We start from the raw sequence: 15,258 nt of genomic DNA on the forward strand, positions 1-15,258 counted from the left end.
TGCTATTAATATCTCCACCCAGAAGCTTGCCTGTTTAAACCACGGTTTCCTGAAGTTAAGGCAGCTCTCTCTTTCATTCAATTCATTCCACAGATATTCTTTAAGTGCCTATTTTACCCAACATAGAACTTTGTCCCCATTTTCTGAGTAACTTAGGTAGGTAGGGCTTTTCTTCAACGTTTAGTATGTAAATTGGTAAACACTTTTTAAAAAATGTAGCTTTCACTGTTTCTATGCTTATTTATCCCTCAAAGAATTGAGGTCAAATAGTGAAACATGAGACATGCCATAGCATGCTGCAAAGGTAGAAGGCCAGAAGAGTCTCTGCCTGCATCTCCCACAGAAAACAGGAGTGTCTTCTGTGCAGCCCAGGAGAGACGAAGGGAAAGTTCAGACAGGGTACAGCTGATGGCACAGTGAGAAGGGGAGGAGGAGGAACTGTATATAACTTCTCAGATCCCAACAATCAGTATTATAAGAAATAGATTTACTTACATGAAAGCAGCTTACGGAAATCTCCTTTAGCTGGTGGCCCATTCAGCAAAGAAAAATTTCTTCCAGTTTTAGAAGCTTCTGAAGGTTTATAAATACTGTTTCCAAAGGAAAAATAAAAGGCAAGTGATTCTTGGGGAAGAGGAAAAAAGACAGATTTTAAAAAATGGTTTAGCTGTACAGCAGGTTATGAAGGAGGGAAAAGGAAGAGATTAAAATGATTCTTTCCCTCCTCCCTCTGTGACTCAGAGATTAATTTTAAAAATTATCTTCATCCCAGTATGGGAAGCTGAGCAAAGACTCACATCTTCACATTCCAAGTTCCATGATGGCCTTGGAGAGGAAGGGAACAAAAGGAAGAGGGAGATAGGAAACAGTAACTATTAAAGATAATCTGGAAAAAACTTTACCTACTCAGAAGAGGTGAGATGAAATTAAAGACAGGTCTAGCTGTGATGAAATAGGCATTTTCTGTTATCGCCCTATTCTGAAGTATGTTGTATCAGCAAGGATGAAGCCTCAACTTGCCTTTTCATTCTTACCTCCCACTAACTCTTCTGGTGATCCATATTTTACTCATTCAAATGAATTTTCATCTTTCAACACCATTCCTCTTTCTTTGTATCAGCAACAGAAGGCTTTCTTCTAGGTGTTTCCTAAGTCACATTTAATTTATGTAAGCATGTTCATTTTTTTAAAGTTTTTTTTTTAATTTTGAAAGTATTAAAACTTACAGAAAAGTTGCACACATAGCATAATGAACTTTTTTTTAACTGACTAATTTGAGAGTAAGTTGCTGGCATGACACCTGTGGTGGACATTGAGATGCATTGACCAGATACCCTTCAAGGAAGGACTTGTTGCTCAGCTGTGGGGTCAACAAGCATCTGTCCACTGTCATACCCTTCAGGGTTGGCCTCATCTGCAGAGAGCTACCTTGCCCAGAAAGATGCCCCTTTCCCAGGTGGCCCAAATCCAAGGACTGATCAAGGGAAGGATAGAGCGGCCTGGCTATTTTGGCCCTGTGCAGGGCAACTTCAATGGGCCATTTCTGCTCAAGAGCTCCCAATGGGGTTAGTTGAGTTTATCAGCCTGTATCTCAGATCAACATCTCCCTCTGCCCAATCCTGTTTTCTTTCCTCCAACCCACAGACATGGATCTCAAGAGCTCGCCTTCATAATTATCCTGAACACTAAAGTCTGTCTCAGAGTCTGCTTCCTGGAAAACCCAAACTGCCACAGTTGGAGCCAGGAGAGATCGAGAAAGCAGATGATAAGATGGGGTTTTGAAGCTGGATCACTACCCAGCTGGTATGAGGACCTCATCACTGGTGATGGATGGAGCACAGATAGCCCCTGGCATAAGGTAACAGTACAGTTACTAACACTTTCACCAGTGGTGAATTGGGATAGTATACTAGTGAAAGAGAATGTATTAGTTGGTACAATATATGGAGGAAATAGTAACTATAAGGACAGTGGGATTGGATGGTTATTGCTTAGCTCTATTAAAGCTCTAGGAGAAGAAAACAAAAAGCTAAGAGAGTGGCTAGCAGACAACTGAAAGCCAAGTATGAAAGCCAGAGGGTCTCTTTGGTAAAGAGGCTTTCATAACCTGCAGAGGGAGCGCAGAGAAGGCTGAGGACCAGACCACACTAAATCATCAATGTGGCCAAGCTCCAAAGAAGGTTAAACTACTAATAAACTAGGTCTCCTAATCCAAGGACAGGGCTGTTGTTGGGAAAGAATGAGACCCTGACACATGGGATGGGGACATTTGAATTGATGCCCCCAATATCTTATATTCCCAGGTTCCTTTTGATCCTCTGAGCCTGCAGAAGTGAGCCACCCTTTTCTACTAAGAGCCATACACTCCCCTAGCTTGAGACAATACCAGGGCCTCTTCCTGCAGTACAACATGTGTCTCCTCAGGATCTTCCCCCACCAACCCTCCTGTCCACTAAATCTATAACTAGGGTTAAGTGGCAGCATAATCCAGCTGGGGACATGCTAGGCCTGAGAAGGGAGGAAAGAAACCATATCCCAAAGGAGTAAAAAGATTTAACCAGCATGGATTGCAGGAGGTGGGGGAATACACATGGGACTAGATTCTGAGGGTACTTGATCAAGGGGGATAGAACATAAGATTCAAAAACAATTTGGGTACATTCTCCCAAAATATGATTTATACTCTGTCAAAAGACCCCAGGAATTGGTGCAAACTTACTAGTAAGATGGCTCCTATGAAGCATGGAAAAAGTGATGGCCCATGCTAAGAGATATCAAAATGCCATAAATGTCTTGGCAGATGGTAGAGGAAAGGATTAAAACACTAAGGGAAATCAAAAATAATAAAATACCTAGGAGTAAATTTAATAAGATGTATACACTGAAGACTACAAAACTTTGTTGAAGGAAATGAAAGAAGACCTAAATTAATGGAAAGATATTCCATGTTCATTTATTGGAAGATTAATGTTGTTAAGATGGCATTAATCTCCAAATTGATCTGCAGATTCAAGGTAATCCCTATCAAAATCCCAGCTGGCTCTTTTGCAGAAATTAACAAACTGATCCTAAAATTCATATGGAAATGTAAGGGACCTCGAATAGCCAAAACAATTTTGAAAAAGAACAAAGGTGGAGGGTTCAATTCCCATTTTCAAAACTGACTACAAAGCTACAAAAACAGTGTGGTACTGGTATAAGGATAGACATGTAGATCAAGGGAATAGAATTGAGGGTCCAGAAATAAACCTACACATTTATGGGCAGTGGATTTTCAACAAGAATGCCAAAAAAATACTATGAAGAAAGAATAGTTTTTTCCAGCAAATGGTGCTATCCACATGCAAAAGAAAGAGTTTGGACCCTTATCTCCCAAAATACACAAAAATTAACTTAAAATGAATCATAGTCTTAAATGTAAGAGCTAACACTATAAAACTCTTAGAAAAAAGTAAGTGTGAATTTTTGTGACCTTGTATCAGGCAATGGTTTCTTAGACATGACACAAAATGCAGTCAACCAAAGTTGCACTTCATCAAAATTAAAAGCTTTTGTGCTTCAAAGGACACCACCAAGAAAGTCAAAGACAACCTACAGAATAGGAGAAAATATTTGCAAATCATATTCCGATAACAATCTAGTATCCAGAATTTATATATATATATATATATATATATATATATATATATATATATATATATATATATGTGAACTTTACTCAACAGTAATGACAAATAACCCAATTTTAAAATAGACAAAAGATTTGAATAGTCATTTCTTTAAAAAAGATATACAAATGGATAACAAGCATATGAAAATATGTTCAATATCAGTAGTCATTACAGAAATGTAAATCAAAACCACAATAAGATACCACTTCACACCAATAGAATGACTATAATAAAAAAATTTTTTTTTTTTTTTAAACATCTTTATTGAAGTATAATTGCTTTACAATGGTGTGCTAGCTTCTGCTTTACAACAAAGTGAATCAGTTACACATATACATATGTTGCCATATCTCTTCCCTCTTGCATCTCCCTCCCTCCCACCCTCCCTATCCCACCCCTCTAGCTGGTCACAAAGCACCGAGCTGATCTCCCTGTGCTATGCGGCTGCTTCCCACTAGTTATCTATTTTACATTTGATAGTGTATATATGTCCATGACACTCTCTCACCCTGTCACATCTCACCCCTCCCCCTCCCCATATCCTCAAGTCCATTCTCTAGTAGGTCTGTGTCTTTATTCCCATCTTACCACTAGGTTCTTCATGACCTCTTTTTTTTTTTTTTTTCCCTTAGATTCCATATATATGTGTTAGCATACTGTATTTGTTTTTCTCTTTCTGACTTACTTCACTCTGTATGACAGACTCTAACTCCATCCACCTCATTACAAACACCTCCATTTCATTTCTTTTTATGGCTGAGTAATATTCCATTGTATATATGTGCCACATCTTCTTTATCCATTCATCCGATGATGGACACCTAGGTTGCTTCCATGTCCTGGCTATTGTAAACAGAGCTGCAATGAATATTTTGGTACATGACTCTTTCTGAATTATGGTTTTCTCAGGGTATATGCCCAGTAGTGGGATTGCTGGGTCATATGGTAGTTCTATTTTTAGTTTTTTAAGGAACCTCCATACTGTTCTCCATAGTGGCTGTATCAATTTACATTCCCACCAACAGTGCAAGAGTGTTCCCTTTTCTCCACACCCTCTCCAGCATTTATTGTTTCTAGATTTTTTGATGATGGCCATTCTGACCGGTGTGAGATGATACCTCATTGTAGTTTTGATTTGCATTTCTCTAATGATTAATGATGTTGAGCATTCTTTCATGTGTCTGTTGGCAATCTGTATCTCTTCTTTGGAGAAATGTCTATTTAGGTCTTCTGCCCATTTTTGGATTGGGTTGTTTGTTTTTTTGTTATTGAGCTGCATGAGCTGCTTGTAAATCTTGGAGATTAATCCTTTGTCCGTTGCTTCATTTGCAAATATTTTCTCCCATTCTGAGGGTTGTCTTTTGGTCTTGTTTATGGTTTCCTTTGCTGTGCAAAAGCTTTTAAGTTTCATTAGGTCCCATTTGTTTATTTGTGTTTTTATTTCCATTTCTCTAGGACCTGGGTCAAAAAGGATCTTGCTGTGACTTATGTCATACAGTGTTCTGCCTATGTTTTCCTCTAAGAGTTTGATAGTGTCTGGCCTTACACTTAGGTCTTTAATCCATTTTGAGTTTATTTTTGTGTATGGTGTTAGGGAGTGTTCTAATTTCATACTTTTACATGTACCTGTCCACTTTTCCCAGCACCACTTATTGAAGAGGCTGTCTTTTCTCCACTGTATATGCTTGCCTCCTTTATCAAAGATAAGGTGACCATATGTGCGTGGGCTTATCTCTGGGCTTTCTATCCTGTTCCATTGATCTATATTTCTGTTTTTGTGCCAGTACCAAACTGTCTTGATTACTGTAGCTTTGTAATATAGTCTGAAGTCAGGGAGCCTGATTCCTCCAGCTCCATTTTTCGTTCTCAAGATTGCTTTGGCTATTCGGGGTCTTTTGTGTTTCCATACAAATTGTGAAATTTTTTGTTCTAGTTCTGTGAAAAATGCCAGTGGTAGTTTGATAGGGATTGCATTGAATCTGTAGATTGCTTTGGGTAGCAGAGTCATTTTCACAATGTTTATTCTTCCAATCCAAGAACATGGTATATCTCTCCATCTATTTGTATCATCTTTAATTTCTTTCATCAGTGTCCTATAATTTTCTGCATACAGGTCTTTTGTCTCCTTAGGTAGGTTTATTCCTAGGTATTTTATTCTTTTTGTTGCAATGGTAAACGGGAGTGTTTTCTTAATTTCACTTTCAGATTTTTCATCATTAGTATACAGGAATGCAAGAGATTTCTGTGCATTAATTTTGTATCCTGCTACTTTACCAAATTCATTGATTAGCTCTAGTAGTTTTCTGGTAGCATCTTTTGGATTCTCTATGTATAGTATCATGTCATCTGCAAACAGTGACAGCTTTACTTCTTCTTTTCCGATTTGGATTCCTTTTATTTCTTTTTCGTCTCTGATTGCTGTGGCTAACACTTCCAAAACTATGTTGAATAATAGTGGTGAGAGTGGGCAAGCTTGTCTTGTTCCTGATCTTAGTGGAAATGGTTTCAGTTTTTCACCATTGAGGACAATGTTGGCTGTGGGTTTGTCATATACGGCCTTTATTATGTTGAGGAAAGTTCCCTCTATGCCTACTTTCTGCAGGACTTTTATCATAAATGGGTGTTGAATTTTGTCGAAAGCTTTCTCTGCATCTATTGAGATGATCATATGGTTTTTCTCCTTCAATTTGTTAATATGGTGTATCACGTTGATTGATTTGCGTATATTGAAGAATCCTTGCATTCCTGGGATAAACCCCACTTGATCATGGTGTATGATCCTTTTAATGTGCTGTTGGATTCTGTTTGCTAGTATTTTGTTGAGGATTTTTGCATCTATGTTCATCAGTGATATTGGCCTGTAGTTTTCTTTCTTTGTGACATCTTTGCCTGGTTTTGGTATCAGGGTGATGGTGGCCTCGTAGAATGAGTTGGGGAGTGTTCCTCCCTCTGCAATATTTTGGAAGAGTTTGAGAAGGATAGGTGTTAGCTCTTCTCTAAATGTTTGATAGAATTCGCCTGTGAAGCCATCTGGTCCTGGGCTTTTGTGTGTTGGAAGATTTTTAATCACAGTTTCAATTTCAGTGCTTGTGATTGGTCTGTTCATATTTTCTATTTCTTCCTGGTTCAGTCTCGGCAGGTTGTGCATTTCTAAGAATCTGTCCATTTCTTCCAGGCTGTCCATTTTATTAGCATAGAGTTGCTTGTAGTAATCTCTTATGATCGTTTGTATTTCTGCAGTGTCAGTGGTTACTTCTCCTTTTTCATTTCTAATTCTATTAATTTGAGTCTTCTCCTTTTTTCTCTTGATGAGTCTGGCTAATGGTTTATCAATTTTGTTTATCTTCTCAAAGAACCAGCTTTTAGTTTCATTGATTTTTGCTATTGTTTCCTTCATTTCTTTTTCATTTATTTCTGATCTGATCTTTATGATTTCTTTCCTTCTGCTAGCTTTGGGGTTTTTTTGTTCTTCTTTCTCTAATTGCTTTAGGTGCAAGGTTAGGTTGTTTATTCGAGATGTTTCCTGTTTCTTGATGTAGGCTTGTATTGCTATAAACTTCCCTCTTAGAACTGCTTTTGCTGCATCCCATAGGTTTTGGATCGTCGTGTCTCCATTGTCATTTGTTTCTAGGTATTTTTTGATTTCCCCTTTGATTTCTTCAGTGATCACTTCGTTATTAAGTAGTGTATTGTGTAGCCTCCATGTGTTTGTATTTTTTACAGATCTTTTCCTGTAATTGATATCTAGTCTCATAGCGTTGTGGTCGGAAAAGATACTTGATACGATTTCAATTTTTTTAAATTTACCAAGGCTTGATTTGTGACCCAAGATATGATCTATCCTGGAGAATGTTCCATGAGCACTTGAGAAAAATGTGTATTCTGTTGTTTTTGGGTGGAATGTCCTATAAATATCAATTAAGTCCATCTTGTTTAATGTATCATTTAAAGCTTGTGTTTCCTTATTTATTTTCATTTTGGATGATCTGTCCATTGGTGAAAGTGGGGTGTTAAAGTCCCCTACTATGATTGTGTTACTGTCGATTTCCCCTTTTATGGCTGTTAGTATTTGCCTTATGTATTGAGGTGCTCCTATGTTGGGTGCATAAATATTTACAATTGTTATACCTTCCTCTTGGATCGATCCCTTGATCATTATATAGTGTCCGTCTTTGTCTCTTGTAATTGTCTTTATTTTAAAGTCTATTTTGTCTGATATGAGAATTGCTACTCCAGCTTTCTTTTGATTTCCATTTGCATGGAATATCTTTTTCCATCCCCTCACTTTCAGTCTGTATGTGTCTCTAGGTCTGAAGTGGGTCTCTTGTAGACAGCATATATATGGGTCTTGTTTTTGTATCCATTCAGCCAGTCTGTGTCTTTTGGTGGGAGCATTTAATCCATTTACATTTAAGGTAATTATCGATATGTATGTTCCTATTCCCATTTTCTTAAATGTTTTGGGTTTGTTATTGTAGGTGTTTTCCTTCTCTTGTGTTTCTTGCCTAGAGAAGTTCCTTTAGCATTTGTTGTAAAGCTGGTTTGGTGGTGCTGAACTCTCTCAGCTTTTGCTTGTCTGTAAAGGTTTTAATTTCTCCATCAAATCTGAATGAGATCCTTGCTGGGTAGAGTAATCTTGGTTGTAGGTTTTTCTCCTTCATCACTTTAAGTATATCCTGCCACTCCCTTCTGGCTTGCAGCGTTTCTGCTGAAAGATCAGCTGTTAACCTTATGGGGATGCCCTTGTGTGTTATCTGTTGTTTTTCCCTTGCTGCTTTTAATATGTTTTCTTTATATTTAATTTTTGATAGTTTGATTAATATGTGTCTTGGTGTGTTTCTCCTTGGATTTATCCTGTATGGGACTCTCTGTGCTTCCAGGACTTGATTAACTATTTCCTTTCCCATATTAGGGAAGTTTTCAACTATAATCTCTTCAAATATTTTCTCAGTCCCTTTCTTTTTCTCTTCTTCTTCTGGGACCCCTATAATTCGAATGTTGGTGCGTTTAATGTTGTCCCAGAGGTCTCTGAGACTGTCCTCAGTTCTTTTCATTCTTTTTTCTTTATTCTGGTCTGCAGTAGTTATTTCCACCATTTTATCTTCCAGGTCACTTATCCGTTCTTCTGCCTCAGTTATTCTGCTATTGATCCCATCTAGAGTATTTTTAATTTCATTTATTGTGCTTGTCATCGTTTCTTGGTTCCTCTTTAGTTCTTCTACGTCCTTGTTAAATGTTTCTTGCATTTTGTCTATTCTATTTCCAAGACTTTGGATCATCCTTACTATCATTATTCTGAATTCTTTTTCAGGTAGATTACCTATTTCCTCTTCATTTGTTAGGTCTGGTGTGTTTTGACCCTGCTCCTTCATCTGCTGTGTGTTTTTCTGTCTTCTCATTTTGCTTATCTTACTGTGTTTGGGGTCTCCTTTTCACAGGCTGCAGGTTCGTAGTTCCCGTTGTTTTTGGTATCTGTCCCCAGTGGCTAAGGTTGGTTCAGTGGGTTGTGTAGGTTTCCTGGTGGAGGGAACTAGTGCCTGTGTTCTGGTGGATGAGGCTGGATGTTGTCTTTCTGGTGGGTTCGTCCACGTCTGGTGGTGTGTTTTGGGGTGTCTGTGGCCTTATTATGATTTTAGGCAGCCTCTCTGTTAATGGATGGGGCTGTGTTCCTCTCTTGCTAGTTGTTTGGCATAGGGTGTCCAGCACTGTAGCTTGCTGGTCGTTGAGTGAAGCTGGGTCTTGATGTTGAGATGGAGATCTGTGAGAGATTTTCGCCGTTTGGTATTACGTGGAGCTGGGAGGTCTCTTGTGGACCAGTGTCCTGAAGTTGGCTCTCCCACCTCAGAGGCACAGCCCTGATGCCTGGCTGGAGCACCAAGAGCCTTTCATCCACACGTCTCAGAATAAAAGGGAGAAAAAATGGAAAGAAAGAAAAAAAGAGGATAAAATAAAATAAAATAAAGCAATTATAATAAAAAATAAGAAAAAAAATTATTAAGAGTAAATTTATTAAGAAAAAAAAATTTTTTTTAATTTTTAAAAATAGATTTATTAATTTTTTATACTAAAAATAAGAAAAAAATTATTTAGAAAAAATTTATTAAGAAAAAAAATTTTTTAATTTTTTAAAATAAAAAATATGAAATAACTTATTAAAAATTTTTTTAAAAATAGAAAATAAGGAAAAAATTATTAAGAAAACATTTATTAGGGAAAAAAAATTTTTTAAGCCAAAAAAAAAAAAAAAAAAAAAAAAAAAAAAAGACGGACCTAACCCTAGGACTAAGGGTGAGAGCAAAGCTATACAGACAAAATCTCACCCAGAAGCATACACATCTACACTCACAAAAAAAAGGAAAAGGGGAAAAGTTAATATATCCTGCTCCCAAAGTCCATCTCCTAAATTTGGGATGATTCGTTGTCTATTCAGGTATTCAACAGATGCAGGCACATCAAGTTGTTTGTGGAGCTTTAATCCGCTGCTTCTGAGGCTGCTGGGAGAGATTTCCCTTTCTCTTCTTTGTTCGTACAGCTCCCGGGGTTCAGCTTTGGATTTGGACCCGCCTCTGCATGTAGGTCCCCTGAGGGCGTCTGTTCCCCGCCCAGACAGAACGGGGTTAAAGGAGCAGCTGATTCGGGGGCTCTGGCTCAGTCAGGCCGGGGGGAGGGAGCGGTACGGAGGAGGCGGGGCGAGCCTGCGGCGGCAGAAGCCGGCGTGACGTTGCAGCAGCCTGAGGCGCGCCGTGCGCTCTCCCGGGGAAGTTGTCCCCGGATCACGGGAGCCTGGCCGTGGCGGGCTGCACAGGCTCCCGGGAGGGGCGGTGTGGAGAATGACCTGTGCTTGCCCACAGGCTGTTTGGTGGCGGCAGCAGCAGCCTTAGCGTCTCATGCCCGTCTCTGGGGTCCGCGCTGATAGCCGCGGCTCGCGCCCGTCTCTGGAGTTCGTTTAAGTGGCGCTCTGAATCCCCTCTCCTTGCACGCCGCGAAACAAAGAGGCAAGAAAGAGTCTCCTGCCTCTTCGGCAGCTGCAGACTTTTTCTCGTGCACCCTCCCGGCTAGTTGTGGTGCGCTAGACCCTTCAGGCTGTGTTCACGCAGCCAACCCCAGTCCTCTCCCTGGGATCCGACCGAAGCCCGCGCCTCAGCTCCCAGCCCCCGCCCGCCCCGGCGGGTGAGCAGACAAGCCTCTCGGGCTGGTGAGTGCTGCTCGGCGCCGAGCCTCTGTGCGGGAATCTCTCCGTTTTTCCCTCTGCGTCCCTGTTGCTGTGGGATCCGCGCTGATAGCCGCGGCTCGCGCCCGTCTCTGGAGCTCGTTTAGGCGGCGCTCTGAATCCCCTCTCCTTGCGCGCCGCGAAACAAAGAGGCAAGAAAAATTCTCTTGCCTCTTTGGCAGCTGCAGTCTTTTTCCCGGACTCCCTCCCGGCTAGCACCGAAGCCCGAGCCCCAGCTCCCAGGCCCCGCCCGCCCCGGCGGCTGAGCAGACAAGCCTCTCGGGCTGGTGAGTGCTGGTCGGCACCGCTCCTCTGTGCGGGAATCTCTCCGCTTTGCCCTCCGCACCACTGTGGCTGCACTCTCCTCCGTGGCTCTGAAGCTTCCCCCCTCTGCCACCCGCAGTCTCCGCCCGCGAAGGGGCTTCCTAGTGTGTGGAAACCCCTCCTCCTTCACAGCTCCCTCCCACTGGTGCAGGTCCCGTCCCTATTCTTTTGTCTCTGTTATTTCTTTTTTCTTTTGCCCTACCCAAGTACGTGGGGATCTTCTTGCCTTTTGGGAGGTCTGACGTCTTCTGCCAGCGTTCAGTGGGTGTTCTGTAGGAGCAGTTCCACGTGTAGATGTATTTCTCATGTATCTGTGGGGAGGAAGGTGATCTCCGCGTCTTACTCTTCCGCCATCTTGCCCCTCCCCCCCATAAAAAATTTTTAAAAAGAAAAAGAAGTGTTGGTGAGGTTGTGGGGAAATTGGAACCCTCATACATTGCTGCTGGGAAGGTAAAATGGTGCAGCCAATTTGGAAAACGGTGTGACAACTGCTGAAAAAGTTAAGCATAAAGTTACCATTTGACCCGGCAATTCCACTCCTACGTATATTCCCCAAAGAAATGAAAACATAATGTCCACACAAAAATTTGTACACAAACGTTTAAGGCAGCATTATTCATAATAACCGAAAGGGGGAAACAACCCAAATGTTCATCAACTGATGAATGGGTAAATGAAATTTGCTATATCCATACAATGGAATACTGTTCAGTCATAAAAAGGAATGAGACTGATATATGCTACAACATGGGTGAACCTTGAAAACATTATGCTAAGTGAAAGAAGGCAGACATACAATGCCACACATATTGTGTGCTTCCATTTAATGACATGTCCAGAGTAGGCAAATTCATAGAGACATAAAGTAAATTGGTGGTTTCCAGGGGCTGTCAGTAGGGAGAATAAGGAATGACTGCTAACTGGCACAGGGTTACATTTTGGGGTGATGAAACTACTATAAAATTGATTGTGGTGATGGTTGCCCAACTTTGTGAACATACTAAAAACCAATAAGTTGTGCACTTCAAAATGGTGAATTTTATGTATGTAATGCTATCTCAATTTTTGAAAAAGGACACAGGGAAGTGGGCATGCTGGTATAGCTATGCTATGTCAGGCCAGAAAACCCACCAGATGACTCTTCCATAGGAGGACCTGGAGGATACACCATCTACCAAAGCAATAAAGAATGTGCTGGTGAAAGGGCACCAGAATCACTATGAAGTTCAGTAGCGGCTCTCTTTTGCAGGCTGGACTGATGATGGTAGGCGATGCTGTTATAAAACTGACTTCCTTATTAGCAATGGAGTTAATACAACCCAGAAATAATTGAACCAGATGGCATCACACACGTGTCAGAAACCATGTGGACGCAATTATGATAATAAGCAGCAAGATCAAAGTGGCAACCAGGGGCCCCTGACCTGCAGAGAGTTATGGAGATAATTAATAAAACATGGTGTCACTTGCTGAAAAATAGATGGACAGCCAATAAGGGTACTACTCGGTTTGTACAAGCAAAAGAAAACAAAGAGGGTGTAGGGAATGGAACTATTTGGGAGCAAAGTTTTTGAATACTATTGAAATTAAGTTGGTATTAATCTGAACAACATTGTTATAAATTAAGATGTTAATCATAATCCAAGCAACCACTAATAACTCAAATATATATATGACAGGGGAATTAAAATGTTACATTGGAAAATATCTTTTTAACACAAAAGATGGCAAAATATAGGAATAGAGGAGCAAAAAAGCCATGGCATATGGAAGAGAAGGCAAAATGGCAGTTGTAAATCCTTCAATATAAAATGACTCAGCCAGTTGACTCCCCCTTGGTCACTGACCACACCATTTCTGGCACAATGGATACTTGAATAAAGTGGCCATGTGGCAGAGATTGAGGCTATCCTGGGCCCATTAGCATGGGTTCCCACTTATCAGAGCTGATCTAATTATTCCTCTGCCAAATGTCCATCTTGACAGCAAAAGAGATCAATGCTGAGCTCCTGATATGGCACCGTTCCTCAAGGAGCCCAACCAACAAGTTGGTGGCAAGTTGACTGAAAGGTAGAATGTTTCGTTCTGACAGGAATGGACACATATTCTGGGTAAGGATTTAGAAGTCTTGTCTTCAGGCCTCACTCTGGGCTTAAACAATATTTGATCCACCAGCAGGGGACTTCACATAACATTGCATCAGACCAGGGAACCCAATTTACAGTAAAAAAGATGTGAGAGTGGACCCATGACAATGGTATCTGCTGGTTGTATCACTTACTGCAACACCCTGAAGCTCCTGGCCTGACAGCGTATTGGGGTGCCATGCTGAAGGTACGGCTGACATGTTAGCTGAGATGCAATGCTCTGTGAGTGCCATCCCCCTGGATACATTAAACACATTGAATCAAAGATCTTTATTTGGTGCTGTGTCCCCAACAGGAAGAATACATGGGTCTGAGAAGCAAACTATGGAAGTACGAATAGACCTGCTTATCATTATTCCCAATGACCCAATGGGAAATTTATGCTTCCTGTTCCTGCGATTCAGAACTCTGCAGGGTCAGAGGACCTTGTTTCTAAAAGGGGAATATTTCCACCCAAGGATACAGCAAAAGTCCCTTTGAACTACTAGCTTAAACTTCCGCTGGGCACTTTGGGCTCCTAGTATCCAGGGATGAGTGGGCTGGAAGTAGAGGAATCATCTTAACAGGGGTATTAACCCTGATTATCAGAAGGACTTAGGTCTGTTGTTATACAATAAGGGTAGGGAAGACTGTTTTAGCACTCGGATGATCTGCTTGTGTGCTTCTTGTTATTCTCTTGCCCAGTTGCAATAGTAAATGGATAATGCAGCAAGGACATGGCGACCAGGAACCCAGACCTCTCTGGGATGTGAATCTAGATCGTGACCCCAGGTAAGTCACTGAGGCCAAGAGAAGTGGTAGCTGAGAATGAGAGGAATTTAGAAAGGATGGTTGAGAAAGGAGGCTGTAAGTTTCAATTGCAGCCCCAAGACCAGCTGCAGCAGAGAGGGCTATTGTTTGTTTGTCCTACAAGCCTTCCTCTTCTAAGTTTCCCCGGGAGGAGAGGCTCATCAGAAACCTGAAGAAGCTACTCCTCAATGTATATGAAGAAGTAGATCCGGGAGCAGCACAGGGAATGCACATGGAGATGACCCACTGAGATTTCCCTTTGCAGAGGGACTTATTGTCCCAGCTACTTGGGGCACTGTCAGCAGACAGCCTTTAGGCTTTAGGCAGCAGAGAGCTGCCTTATCAGAGCTCACACCCCTTTGGAGACAGCTTACATCCATTAACTGATCAAGGCGTGGTTTTAAAGCCCAGCCATTTCAGCCTGGTTTGGGGCGACGCTGAAGGACCGTTTCAGCTTCAAAACTCCTCATGGGGTCAGTTCAGGCTACTGGGCTTTCCTTATATGCAGCCTGCTTTTCCTTCCGTCTAAGCCTGCTTCCTTCTCTTCTATTCCACAGGTGTCGATCCCAAAGGCACTCCCTGATAAACATCCTGGACACTAAACTCTGACTCAGAGTCTTCTTCCTGCAGAGCCTGAACTGTGAAAATGCCCTGTCATCACAAATACTTTAGTATGTATTTTTTACTAGTGAATATTCATCTAGATAACCCCAGTACAATATCAAAATCAGGAATTTAACATTGATATGTTACTGTATAATCCTCATACCCCATTCAAATTTTGTCAATGGTCCCAATAATGTCCTTCTGCCCAGAAATTATACGTTGTATTTAGCTGTCTCTTCAGTCTTCAATCTTGAACGGTTCCCTAGTCTTTGTTTTACTTTCATGACCTTGATACTCTTTAAGATTACGGCCACTTATTTTTGTAGAATGTCCCTCAGTCTGGGTTTGTCTGAGGTTTTGTGATGATTAAATACAGGTTATCTTTGGTGGAACGATTAGAGAAGTGATGCCATGTTCTCACTGTATCCTATTAGGTGGCACATGACTTCAATCTGTCGTGTCACTGGTGATGCTAACTTGATTAAGGTGGCATCTGCCTTGTAATTAAGTA

General features: G+C 41.0%; 1 long non-coding RNA gene across 1 annotated transcript; it reads left to right on the plus strand.

Annotated features, from left to right (window-relative positions):
* The first annotated feature begins 1,569 nt into the window (after positions 1-1,569).
* LOC133085184 (uncharacterized) lies at positions 1,570-14,850 on the plus strand. The gene is made up of 4 exons (XR_009699534.1): positions 1,570-1,858; positions 13,384-13,539; positions 14,037-14,123; positions 14,699-14,850. It is a non-coding gene; the product is annotated as an uncharacterized LOC133085184 (long non-coding RNA).
* The last annotated feature ends 408 nt before the right edge of the window (positions 14,851-15,258 follow it).

The sequence above is a fragment of the Eubalaena glacialis genome, chromosome 2, assembly GCF_028564815.1.
Source record: "Eubalaena glacialis isolate mEubGla1 chromosome 2, mEubGla1.1.hap2.+ XY, whole genome shotgun sequence".
In the NCBI taxonomy this organism is placed as follows: domain Eukaryota; kingdom Metazoa; phylum Chordata; class Mammalia; order Artiodactyla; family Balaenidae; genus Eubalaena; species Eubalaena glacialis.